The 13,918-nt window shown below is 37.8% G+C and overlaps 1 protein-coding gene across 1 annotated transcript in view; it reads right to left on the reverse strand.

Annotated features, from left to right (window-relative positions):
* The window catches only part of LOC150104851 (uncharacterized), an 867,921-nt gene that overhangs the window by 313,235 nt on the left and 540,768 nt on the right, over nt 1-13,918 (reverse strand). The window contains exon 6 of the mRNA XM_090395079.1: nt 2,984-3,063. The gene's annotated coding sequence lies outside the window, so the exon portion shown is untranslated. The remainder of the gene's footprint in view (nt 1-2,983; nt 3,064-13,918) is intronic.

Here is a 13,918-nt window from a genome sequence, read left to right on the forward strand (position 1 = left end):
ACTTTTACTTACTCACTCTTTCATGTCTTCTTCCATACTATACTTGACACCTGCTTTGGCTGATATAAATCATTTATATCAGCCAAAATAACCATCACTTTCACTTTCACTCCTCCTCCTAACATCTTTAATCTTAGCACCAAGAAAATACATTTTCATAACACTCTCCTCAAACACTCCTCTTATCAGTGAATCACCATACAAAATCTGATCCTTATTCTAATGCTTTGCGCTTTCATACTATACTTTCCAGCAAACAAGGTTCTTTTTTTTCAGGAACTTTACCTTCTACTCAAATCAATAATAGAAGGTAAAGTTTCCAGAAAAAAGAGGAAGAGATAGTCTGCCAACAAGATGGATGGTGTTTCTGAAATGACACTGATCTTCAGAGAGTTGAAGCCTCCAGAAAAGCATACAACAGAACCATGACAAAGACTGGTGTGGCACAACACTGATCATCTGAGTGATCATACAGCATCAGTTGATGTCCAATGAACAGATTGATGGATGGCAGCAAACAAAAATATAGAGATGATGTTAAAGGCCTGATGTTAAAATCAGCTGCCATTGTTTTGTGCACCAGTGCAATAGCACAATACTGCATGCAATAAAACAAAAATTAAACCTTTGAAAATGATAAAATTAAGCATGCTACCTTACAGTTAATTAAACAAACATCATAAATCTAATAATGCAAAAAAAAAAGAGTTAATCATCACTAAATACTTTCAAAAAGAACTTATTTTTGGCACCAGAAATCACTATATGTAGTAACTTTCGCAGATATAAGCAAGGATATTTACAAACATCCATGCCCACAGTGGGATTTGACTCGCAGTTTGAGCTGGACAGTGGATATGCTCCACTCAGCTAACTGAATGCATAATGGAAAGTCTAGAATTACACTGTGGTGAGAAATTCCAGTTGATTCTTCTTTAGGTGGGCTTTCTGCCTAAAGTATTCTGGATTTAACTTTTGAACAACCAAAGTGTAAAATACCTGCAGGCAAATTATTAAGAATTAAAACTCTTATTTTGAAAAAGCCTGAAGGAGGAAAACAATGTCAATCATGTCCAAATTGCTATCGCATTTTGTGTCAAAGTTATTGGTTGCAATTTAATCAGAGCTATGTCCATTTTTTTTTTTTCATGCAATAAAACTTTTTAAAATTTTATTGCATGAGTCTTTTGACTCCACGAAGACCTGGATAATAATAATAATAATAATAATAATAATAATAATAATATCCCTTCTCTTCCTTCTATTCGCAAGACTTTGAAAATTACATTCCTTCAATCTGTCTTCATATCCCACATTCCAAAGAGCAGTTACCAGCTTAGTTGGTCTTCTCTGGACTTTTTCTAATATATATATCCTCTCATTCATCCATTTGTCCATTTGATGCCTACCTTATTCAGCCTTTTGACCTTCGGAGTACATTCACATATTGATGCTGTTATCAAAGTATCTCTTTGTCAATTACCAAGCAGCATTTATTTCTTTTCCACTTAACTTTTTCATACCATGCTTTAGTTCCAAACTGTCTCCTAAGCTTTTCCCTAATCACCAGCCTTGTAATTCCATGTACAGTCTTCACAGAAGTCTTCATATGGCTAACCACAACCCACGTGATCACTTCATAATTGCTTTCACTAACTGGAGGGAGGTGCAAAATCTCCCTCTCAATCACATCATCTGATGAAATGATCAGATCAAAAATTCTTGATCCTTACATGCCCTCCTTTACATACTGCTTAAGGTAGTTGTCTCTCAAGAATTCAAGAAATTCATTTTTTTTAAATTCCCAAATGCTATCTCTTCATTCCAATCTATACTTCTGTACTGCCATAATTAAAATCATCCATAATAATCACCCTGCCCTTGTTCACTAACCCAAGTTGCTTATACATTTCTTCATCACCATCCTTCGCCTTCCCTGGTCTATAGTAACATCTGACTAAATATCTTTTCCTGTCAACCTCTCCCTCACTTCACACCATACTACCTCAAATACACTGCCACTATTTCCCTCTTTCAGGTCTACCTTATGTGGACATACTTCCTCTTCTATCATGAGCAGCACCCCCCCCCTTTCTTCTATCCTTGCAAAAAACATTATAGCTTTCCATTTCTATTCCCATCAGGATATCATCCTCATTCAACCATGTTTCACTTATTCCAACAATTTTTGGTGAACAAACTCAATCAGTAAAACAATTTTATCTAACTTATTTTTGATGCTCCTGACATTTGTAAATAAACATGGCACTTTATTTTTATGTCTATAACCAGTTCTACACAATTCACCTGTTGGTTGTGATTTCTCCATTGCACTTGCCCTTCCCCAATCACCTTTATAACCACTTACCCCATATATCTTCTTAGTCACAACCATTCACCCATTCCATCCTCACATCCTGATTCATTCCATTCCTATGCTGTTCATCCCAATATTCACTACTACTTCCAACATCCACTCTTCCTATGCTTTGTCTCCCTATCCATGCTGACTCCCTCTCTTTCCCCATTTTCCCCTGTACTTCTTGCATTCCTGTTCTCTCTTCATCTCTCCCACTAATACTATTTCCATTCATAAGCACTTCAATGTCATGTGTTCTATTCTCCTGATCTTTTACTTCACATCTTACTTCCTCTGAGATTAGAAGAATCATTTACTTCTGTATATTAAAAGTCTCCTGGTTTTGATGACACTTCTTCTGAAGATTTGTAATTCTTAATTGATTCCTGTTTTGTGCCATATTCACATTTTCACATGCATATCTACTGTCCAGATTATTCCTAAGAAGAGCAGTGAAACTTAAAATTATTGTTCTACTGCTTTCATTTAGATCCTTTCTAAAATAATGGAAAAATCCATTAAGGCTTCTGCATTGTCTGGAAACTCAATAATATGTGATAATTTTTAACCTGAAATGAAATTAAATTCCTTCAGCTAAATGACACGGAAACAGTTGGTACTTACCAATGCTATCAGTGTAATATATCCTTTAATTACATTTTGTTATGTCATTTCTCTCTAAGTATCCTTTCCGTACCCTCACCCTAGAGATATAAAATTACATTATCAACTTACAACAGTTGGCATGCAAAATTAAAGCATAAAATCACATAATTAATAAATAAAAATGAATTTATTATTATTATTACTACAACAAATCTATGTGAAGGCAACAGATTCATTTGCAAGGTGTGATTTAGAAAGCAAGTTATCTATTATATTGCCATATTGAACTGTAGAGTCATGCTCCTATCATTCAGATAGAAGCATGAATGAGTCTAAGGTTCAATATGGCTGGTAATGCATTCCACCCACCCACTTTTCTACATATAAAAAAAAAATCTATATATATATATATATATATATATATTCCTTATTCCCCTCTTCACCATACCATACCATTCCATGGATGGCCTTTCATTTCACCCCATCTTTTGTTCTATGTATAATCCCTTCTGCATTAATCCTGTAAAATCGCCCTCACCAATTTAAACATCGCTACCATATCTCCTCTTTTTTGCCTATCCACTAAACTGCAGTTCATATTTCTTCAATCTTTCTCCATTTATTTCTTATTTACATATCATTTCCTCCTCAAAATTGACATAATATGCTGTTGTCTTCAGAGTGCTAGCAATGTAGACTTTAAATGTTAACTCCCAGTCTATCTCTTGTCACCTCTAGATCCTTCTTAATTTCTCCACTTCATTCAACACATCCTCATCAAATGTACACACAGCATCCCATTCTTGTCTTCCAAATTTCAAAACCTTATGCTTTGCAACATTGAACAGATAGCTCATTTATGTGCCCACACAACTCATCAACTAACATCGCTACCATATCTCCTCTTTTTTGCCTATCCACTAAACTGCAGTTCATATTTCTTCAATCTTTCTCCATTTATTTCTTATTTACATATCATTTCCTCCTCAAAATTGACATATGCTGTTGTCTTCAGAGTGCTAGCAATGTAGACTTTAAATGTTAACTCCCAGTCTATCTCTTGTCACCTCTAGATCCTTCTTAATTTCTCCACTTCATTCAACACATCCTCATCAAATGTACACACAGCATCCCATTCTTGTCTTCCAAATTTCAAAACCTTATGCTTTGCAACATTGAACAGATAGCTCACTTATGTGCCCACACAACTCATCAACTAACATCGCTACCATATCTCCTCTTTTTTGCCTATCCACTAAACTGCAGTTCATATTTCTTCAATCTTTCTCCATTTATTTCTTATTTACATATCATTTCCTCCTCAAAATTGACATAATATGCTGTTGTCTTCAGAGTGCTAGCAATGTAGACTTTAAATGTTAACTCCCAGTCTATCTCTTGTCACCTCTAGATCCTTCTTAATTTCTCCACTTCATTCAACACATCCTCATCAAATGTACACACAGCATCCCATTCTTGTCTTCCAAATTTCAAAACCTTATGCTTTGCAACATTGAACAGATAGCTCACTTATGTGCCCACACAACTCATCTATTCAGATCTACCTGTTTTAGTTCTCCCAACTTTGTATAATCTGTAGACAACAGTGGCCCTGAAAAGACCTGGGACACACAACAAGAACTCTTCCTCTCCTGGGTACTGCTCCCCATATCTGGCAGCCAATATTCTATCCAACTCATCATTCTACTACCCAGTCCCATCCATCCCAGTTTATATTCTAACCTGTATGTGGCAGGTTATCAAAAGCTTTTGCAAAATCTTAACATATTACTGTACACATTTCCCTAGGTTATAGAGTGCTCATCTTTCTTGTTTTGAATGGGACAGTCCCATTTTTCACAAAATTTGTCCCAGTGTCCCCCCCGACATGCTTTTGAGACATCAGTTTGTCCTGTTTTTCAGTATCCAATTTCAAATATGAAATGTTTTCTTGTAACATCCATACAAGAAACAACAGGAGTCCGTATTATTACTGCCTGGTAATTTGGTAATTAATATTACCAAATAATAATATATTTAACAAATTCTATTACGTCATGTATGAATTTGTTTCTATCACCAAAACAACAATGGTATTATCTTTGATGGACAGCATGGATTTGCTAAAGGGAGGTCATGTTCAAGGAAGCAGTCACCTTATTACAATAAGGTGACTGCTTTCTTGGACAGAGGATAAGGATACACAATAATATACTTAGATTTTGCAAAGGCTTTTGATAGATTACCACATGATCAGTTGATAGTCAAACTAGAGAAGATGGGGTCGGATATTAGATTATTGCATTGGATTCTGATAGGTATCAGCAAGTTGTGTATGGGGGAGCAATATCCAGGAAAAGGAAAGTCACTAGCAATGTGCCTCAGGGGTCTGTTTTAGGGCCATTACTGTTTAACTTGCATATTAATGATATTGGCGAAGATTTGGATGGTGATATTCAGTTGTTTGCAGATGATGCAAAGTAGAGATGAACCATGAAGTGTAGAGATGTTGTGACCTTACAAGAAGACTTGAATAAATTGAGTGATTGGGCACTGGAATGGGGATGTGAGTTCAATGTTGAAAAATGTTATTATTATTACGTGACACCTCCAGGGAGTCCAAAGACTCATCGAGGAGGATACCTACTCTACAACTCTCTGTCTCCACCACTCAATCCACCAACTCCAACTACACCAATGCCATCTACTGCCAACCACTAGTATTTCCACAGACAGTCACAAACATCCATAACCATGGCAGGATTCGAACCATAACCTTTTGGCTGGATAGCGGATACGCTAACCACTCGGCCAAACAAGGCCTGGAATGTAAGGTTTTAAAATTTGGGAAACAAAGATGAGATGCAGAATTTATACTGGGTGAGGATATAGTGGTGGAAATAAGAGAACTTGGGGTGATAGTGGATAAGGATCAGAAATTTAGGGGATGCATTGCCAAAATTGTGAAGACAACACAAAGACTTCTAGGAATGATGCAGAGGACACTAACTTGTAGAAGTAGGGAGATTCTTGTTTCATTGTATAAGGCTTTGATTAGGCCACACATGGACTACTGTGCCCAGATTTGGTCATCTGGTTTTCAGAAGGACAAGGAGATGTTGGAAACGGTCCAAAGGTGACTGACTAATAGTTTCCTACCTTTGGAATGTCGAATATGAGGAAATATTGAGAAATTTATAGAGTCTGGTGGATAGAAGGAAGAGGGGAGATATGATAGAGACATACAAGTTAGTAAGAGGTTGTTATAGAATCAATGTTGGAGAGATTCTATTGTTGGAAATTGTTGGAAACTGTATAAAGAGGGGTGTGAGCAGGGGAGTGAGAAGCAGGTTTTTTGCATGCAGAGTTGCGAATGATTGGAATTCCTTGCCTGAGAGTATGGTGTCTACAGGGATTTTGAGTGTGTTTAAACCATGGTATGATGAGCTGTGTGTGTGTGTGTGTGTGTATGATAAAAAGACCTTTTAGATGAGTCTTTGACTCCATTGGGGTCTTGGGTGATAATAATAAAATGTTTTTTTCCCCCTTTACTTTAAGTGTTAGAGCCAACCAGTCAAGATGAAGCAGGTAATAGACCATTAAGGACTGAAATCACATTTTTCTTTCATCAAGAAATGCCCAACCATATTAGCATTTATTTTGAAAATCTGCTTTTGCTTATGTCAGTGCATTTCTTACACCTAAACCAAAAATTAGTTACGATATGTCGACAACGTATTTGCAGTCTGGGATCATCCCGAACAGGAATTACAACTGTTTCTAGATAAAATAAACCTCCTTCACCCTTGCATCAACTTTGCGCTAGAAAAAGAATCTCCACAGGGTATCTCCTTTCTGGATTTACACATTCAAAGAAAAGAAGATGGTTCCATCGCCACATCTGTCTATCTCAAGCCTACATTTTCAGATCACTATATTCACAATTCTTCCGCTCATCATCCATCTCAGAATGGCATCATTAAATCACTAGTTTCAAGAGCATACAAAGTCTGCTCCTCTGAAGATTCTCTAAACCAAGAACTAGAAATAATCAAAAATACAGCTATATTAAATGGATATAATCTTAAAACAACTTAAAAAATCATCAGTCACCTTCCCACACATCAACCCAGACAAAAAAAAAAGTCCTTAGGATTCCCATACCTACGTCAAAGGCATCTCCGAACATCTTTCAAAAATTATGAAGAAATACAATTTTGCCACTACTTACAAACCTATCAACCAAATCTATAACTTGTTACCTTCTCCTAAGGGCAAGCCTCTCACCTCTGATGTTACCTGGCATTTATGAAAGCCCATGCTCCTGCAAATTGTGTTACTTTGGTCAGACAGGTAGGTCTGTTTAGAAATGCATCTCAGACCATCAAGACCACATTCGTCTTTTCAAACTGCAGAAATCTGGTCTCTCCCAACACGGAGTTGAAAATCCAAACCATAGGATCCATTGGGAGAAGTTAAAACTTTTACACAGATCTTCATATAAATATGAACGTTTATATAAAAAAAGTGCTGAAGCCCTACTACACAGACCAAATTTTAACCACAACGATGTTCTTACTATTCCTAAAACATGTGAAATTGTCATACAAAATTGTGTAAAATGATCTTTATATATATATATATGTATGTAGAAAGTATTTTACCTTCTGAATAATAAATGTTAAAGATACCAAGCTATATATATATATATATTATTTTTTTTTTTTCAGTTATATTTAATTTACTTCTATAACACGTTACTGCACGTATATTGAGATTCCATTGTAATCATGCGCCCTAACTGTATGTTATTCCTTGTATTGTTTTGAACTACTATACTGATGATGTCCAAGATATTTGGGATGAAATATTTATGAATTAAATAGTCATTACTGTGGTTGGAACATGTGATTTTAATGTGTTGCATTACACTTATAATCCTCCCCGAATTCCTACTATCTCCCCCATACACAAAATGTGTATGAGGTCAATGGCCCTACCCGCAATTAATAACTAGTGGTGAATGTATGGTTTTAGGGAGGTAGGAAATCCGAGTCGAGCCAAGCAGTTTCACAGTCTCTTCCCACAACACCGCTTCTCGATCTTTGCTAGTTGACTGTTGCAGTCAACAGGATTGTGCCTACTTTATTACCAAGTCTTTCACAGCCCTCAAATAACTCCAGGAGATGCCCCATTGGCATCAAGGAACAGATCCGGACTCTAAACAAGGAGGAGTCACTAGAAGTGCTAAAATTCATCATGACAAAGTTTGAGACTGAATGGCCGGGTTATTTAAACCTGTACGTCCAAACAAACGATCCAGAAGGAGAGGATGAGGAATCTCAAGGGGAATTCATTACTGTTCTGCTATCTACCCCCCCCCCCCCCACGCCACAACAACTCACAAGGGGAGCATTCAAACAAACAGTGAAGAACAACAGAAGATCTTATGGAGGAGGATTCACCCACACAGGACTTTCCGAAAAATTCGGAGAAAGTCCCCCCCAGCCATATTACGAGATAAGGAGAAATAGATTTCTGTCACACCACACCAGCCCTCAGGGAGCACAATATCACATACTCCTGGGCAAAAAACTCAGATGAGGGAGTCAAAATCCAACCAGCTACTGTCACTGACTACAGGCAGATGACAAGGCTAATGGACAACAAAAATCTTCCCTACCATACCTTGCTTTACCAAGCGAAAAGACCCTAAAGAGGTCACAGAAGGAATCCCCCCCCCCCCCGAAGAAATCTCCACTGATCTAAGCAACCAGAGCCTGACACCAATTAAAGTGAGCAGGATGCTTAAGTCTGACAAAAGGCCAATGCCTTTAGCACTTGTAGAGATTGATAACACTCAGAAGAAGATATATGAACTGACTACTATTTGTGTCCTCAGAATTACTACGGAACCTCTAAGAAAGAGAATGTCAGGAGGACAGTGCCACAGATGTCAGCGGTTTGGGAATGCCCAAAAACTATGCCAGGCCAACTTCAGGTGCTTAAAATGCGGCGAAGGCCACCAGCCCATCACATGCACCAAGCCAAGATCTATGCCAGCTAAGTGAGCAAACTGCAGAGGTCCCCGCCCAGCAGTGACACTTCGAGCAACTGTGCAGATTGCCGTCCAGTCTAAACAACCTCCACTTTGACAAGGAAGGAAAACAACCTGAAACCAGGACCAAAACATATGCCACAGCTGCACTAGCCAAGGATACTTCCTCTAACGAACTCACAAGCTCCAACCTAACATCAGTACTAACTGATGTTAGGTTGGAGTGATTCACCTCACTGGCTAGTGATTCACTTCACATGGTAGCTAGTGATTCACCTCACTGGCTACCATGCTTCAGGAATTCAGCAAAACAAATCCTATGCCATCCTCCATAAAGAAATTCCTGCAAGGTACTCATTTAATTCTGACAGCCCTCAATCACGAATAAAAGGAAATATAAGCTTAACTCCCTTATCATAAGTGCGTGGAATGTAAATGGACTAATCAACAAAATCCTGGAAATGCAAGAATTCACTCACAGATACAATCCTGATATAATCTTACTAAATGAAACACATCTCAGGCCAGCTAATAATCCTAAATTACGGAGCTACATATTGTACAAAACAGACAGACTCACCACCAGTGGAGGAGGTACAGCCATATACATTAAAAACTATCTAAGCCACAACGTCCTCACAATCCACAACCCAAGAACCTAGATATAACAGGTATTGAAGTTCATACAAACAATGCTGGCAGTATCAAAATCTATGCTATATACAATCCACCCAGCATTCGATTACTGGCATCTGACTCGGACTTTATTCTCGGCTCCACAGACTCCATCATCATGGCTGGAGACTTTAATGCCAAGCATACAGCTTGATTCAGCTCTACAATCAATGACAAACGACCTTTGTCATTGATTGTAAAGATTACTCAACGTGAAACTCTATTGTTATAGCCGGACCCACAGAGCTTGATTCAGCTCTACAATCAATGACAAACGACCTTTGTCATTGATTGTAAAGATTACTCAACGTGAAACTCTATTGTTATAGCCGGACCCGCAGAGCCCCCCATCACAGCCCAGCTGGAAACTCAGATATACTCGATACCTCCATTCTCAGAAACATCGGATACCAGTATCAGCTGGAAACGTTAAATGAGTTATCTTTTGATCACAAACCCATTCTGCTTAAGCTCGGTATACAAGAGCAATTCTCTCCTCCGCACTCCTTTATATCTTGGGACAAGCTCTCCAGAACTCTCTCAGATCACACTGGCTCAGTACCTATTATCCACAATAAAGAGGAAATAGACATACCTGTAAACAACCTTACCAGCCAAATCAAAAAAAACAATAGTATCAGTTACTCAAACCACAATCTTTCACCCTAGCGATCGGATCCCTGAGGAAATCATGGACCTGATCAGATTAAAAAACAAAGCCAGGAAGAGGTGCCATTATATAAGAGCCCCACAAGATAAAACAACTCTGAATAATTTAAATAGACAAGTCCGTGAACCTCTGCAAAAACATTGATACCAAGATTGGGAAACCAAACTGACTAATTTAAACCCAGAGGACAACTCCATCTGGAAATTCTTGAGAACTCTCTGCACTAAATGCCAACCCATATCCCCAATATAGACCAAGAAAGGAATTGCTCACACAGATAAAGAAAAAGCCAAAGCTCTAATTGACAGCTTGGAAACTCAATAACTCCTATTATGAAAATCTGAACATCAATCTTATCTACAAGATTCACTGCCGAGTCAAGCAGGTCTTGAGACAACAAAAAGATAACTCAGAATCTATCACATCCACTTCTCCAGCAGAAGTTACAAATATCATAACCCATCTGAACAACAACAAGGCTCAAGGTCCAGATAAAATCACAAACAGAATAATCAAACTACTCCCCAGAAAAGCCATTGCGCATCTAGTCAACATAATCAACGCCATCCTCAGATTCAAACATTTTCCCATAACTTGGAAGACACCGTATATCATGCCAATCAAAAAGATTAGAAAAACTCTCAACTCCCCAAAAGCTACAGACCTATCAGTCTTCTATCCAGCCTTGGAAAGGTTGAGGAAAAAGTTGTCCTTACAGAGCTTTAATCAGCAACTGATAAATTAGGTATTATTCCAAATGAGCAGTTCAGATTCAGAAAAAACCATAGCACTGTACAACAAATACACCGACTGGTCAAATATATCATGAAAGGTTTCAACTGGAATCTCCACACAGCTGCGGTCTTTATAGATGCTGCGAAGGCTTTTGATAAGGTGTGCATCAGGGTCTTCTCTACAAACTCATCAAATTCAATATACCAGTTAATCTAATAAAAATAATTGACACATACCTCAAAGACAGATACATGCAGGTCAAAATAAATGAAACTATATCAACCAGATGCAAGATCCTAGCAGGTGTGCCGCAGGCTCACTTCTTGCCCCCTCTGCTATTTTCTATCTACATAGCTGATATCCCTCAAAACCCAAGTTCAACAATCACTGCATTATATGTAGATGATACTGCTTTATTAGCAAGATCTCTCAGCCCCAAACTGGCTACCAGAAGACTCCAAAGCAGTATTCATACACTGGAGAAGTGGCTGATGGACTGGAGGATCCAAGCAAACCCCCAGAAGAGTTCAGCCATACTGTTCTCCAAAAAGAAGGTCCAGACCAAGGAGGACATACATCTGCTAGGAGTCAAGATTCCATGGCAGACTGAAGTCAAATATCTCAGAGTGATGCTGGACAAAAAACTCCAATTCACCAGTCTTATAAAACACATAAGCTCGAAGACCTCCAAAGTAATCGTGCACTGTATCCCATGATCAACAGAAGAAGAAGCAAACTGGATACTCAGAACAAACTACTCATATACAGGATGGTAATACGCCCAGTCATCACTTATGCATCTCCTGCATGGAGCCATACCTCGGATACAAGCATTCAAAAACTGCAGAGGATACAGAATAAATGCCAGAGAATGATTCTGGATGCCCCATAGTTCATTAGAAACCCCCAGATTCACAGAGAAGTCAACATTCTCTACATCACATCCCTCCTTTATGATCTAGCAGAAAAGTTCTTCACCAAAACAAGCAATCATCCAAAACTGCTGATCAAGCAAGCTTCAGACTACAATGAAGCAGAATTCTACAAATACAAAAGACCCAAGTCAATTCTATGCTCAGCTGAACACAGCTAATCTCACTGCCCTTCTAGGGTGAGCTTAAAGCTCAATAACTTTCCACTCAAAGAACTTCCCTCTCAGACAAAGGGGAATATGAAAAGCATATATGCTTCATCCACCAAACCAGTAATGTTCTGTTCTGCTACTTGATAAAGGCCTTAACTTCGCAATAGCACCTAGAGCTGTTAATAAACTGGATTTTATATACCACATAGAAAGAGGCATTAAGTCTCTTCCTATTAATATAGCTGATAAAATTCGATTAGAAATCAGTAATGTTCTGAATAAAAAGAAAACCTTATATAGCAATCTTACAAAAACAGAACCAGCAGCAATCAGGTCATTAAAAGCAAATCAAGATATAATTATAACAAAATCATACATAGGTAATGCTGCTGCTGTCATCCTTGACAGATCAACATCCATCCATCCATCAGATGAATCAACTAGTCTTCGATAACAGCACCTATCAGCTTGTAAACTATAATCCAATTAACAGAATAAAGAAAAAAAAACTGAGAAATTACTTAAGTCCATCACTTCTTGGCCGTCAGACACTGTTAAAAAACTTATACCCCATTACTTCTATTCTCCCAGAATATATGGTGTTCCTAAAGTACATAAACAAAACATTCTGCTTCAGCCGATAGTCGAAGGAACAGACAGCCCTAATTATTACCTAGCCAAGAAATTAGCATCAACAGTCAAGGAGTTGGTGGGTCATTCTACCTCATACATAAAGAACACACAACACTTTATAAACAAAATTAAAAACATAACACTTGGCAAAGATGATTTATTAGTTAGTTTTGGCATTTCTGCCCTTTTCACAGATGTCCCGATCAGTGACACAATTCTCCTCCTACAGAACAGATTTTTGCCCAACATTACGACCCTCGTTGTCCATGTACTACATTCCAGTTACTTCGTGTGGCAAAATAAATTTTACCTACAAAAAGAAGGTATGGCCATGGGCTCACCAGTATCCCCCCCCCAATTGCTAACTTTTATATGGAAGCTTTTGAGCAAAGCGCTCTTGATTCCTTTACTCTAAAACCTACAGTCTGGCCACATGGTCGACAAACATTAAACATATTCCTTAGCCACCTGAACAAACAACATCACCGCATACAATTTACTATCAAAATTGAAAATCAGAACTCACTCCTCTTCCTGGATACACTGGTCACACATCTTCCTTCAGGCAGTATATCCTTCACGGTTTACCGCAAACCAACACATACTGGCCAATATATACATACTAACTCATATCACCACCCATTGCAAAAATTTGGAGTCATTAATACCCTTAAAAAAAGAGTTATAACAATTTGCTCTAATCAATAAGCTATTAAACAAGAATTTAAGATTATTAGCAACGTGGCTATAACAAAAATACTATTAATAAAGTTCTTCATAAAACTTCATCAAAAAAGAATATAGATTACAGTAAAACCATTAGCCATCCCATACATTAAGGTTATCAGAAAAAATCAATAGAATCCTACATCGTTATAATCTCAATGCCACTTTTAAACCACCTATAATTACCTTATATTGGTGAAACAACTGGACGTACAATCCGTATACGTAAAAAAGAACACAAAAGACATTATAATAATTTTGGTGAAGCAGGCCTCTCAGATCACGCTCTCAACATCTTGCACCAAATTGATTGGAAAAGTACCTGCTCTTTACATCATACAAAAACCTGGTATGAAAAAAAATTTAAAGAAG

Source organism: Typopeltis vanoorti, chromosome 7, assembly GCF_054136105.1.
Source record: "Typopeltis vanoorti isolate ZY-2024b chromosome 7, IOZ_Tvanoo_1.0, whole genome shotgun sequence".
Classification (NCBI taxonomy): Eukaryota; Metazoa; Arthropoda; class Arachnida; order Uropygi; family Thelyphonidae; genus Typopeltis; species Typopeltis vanoorti.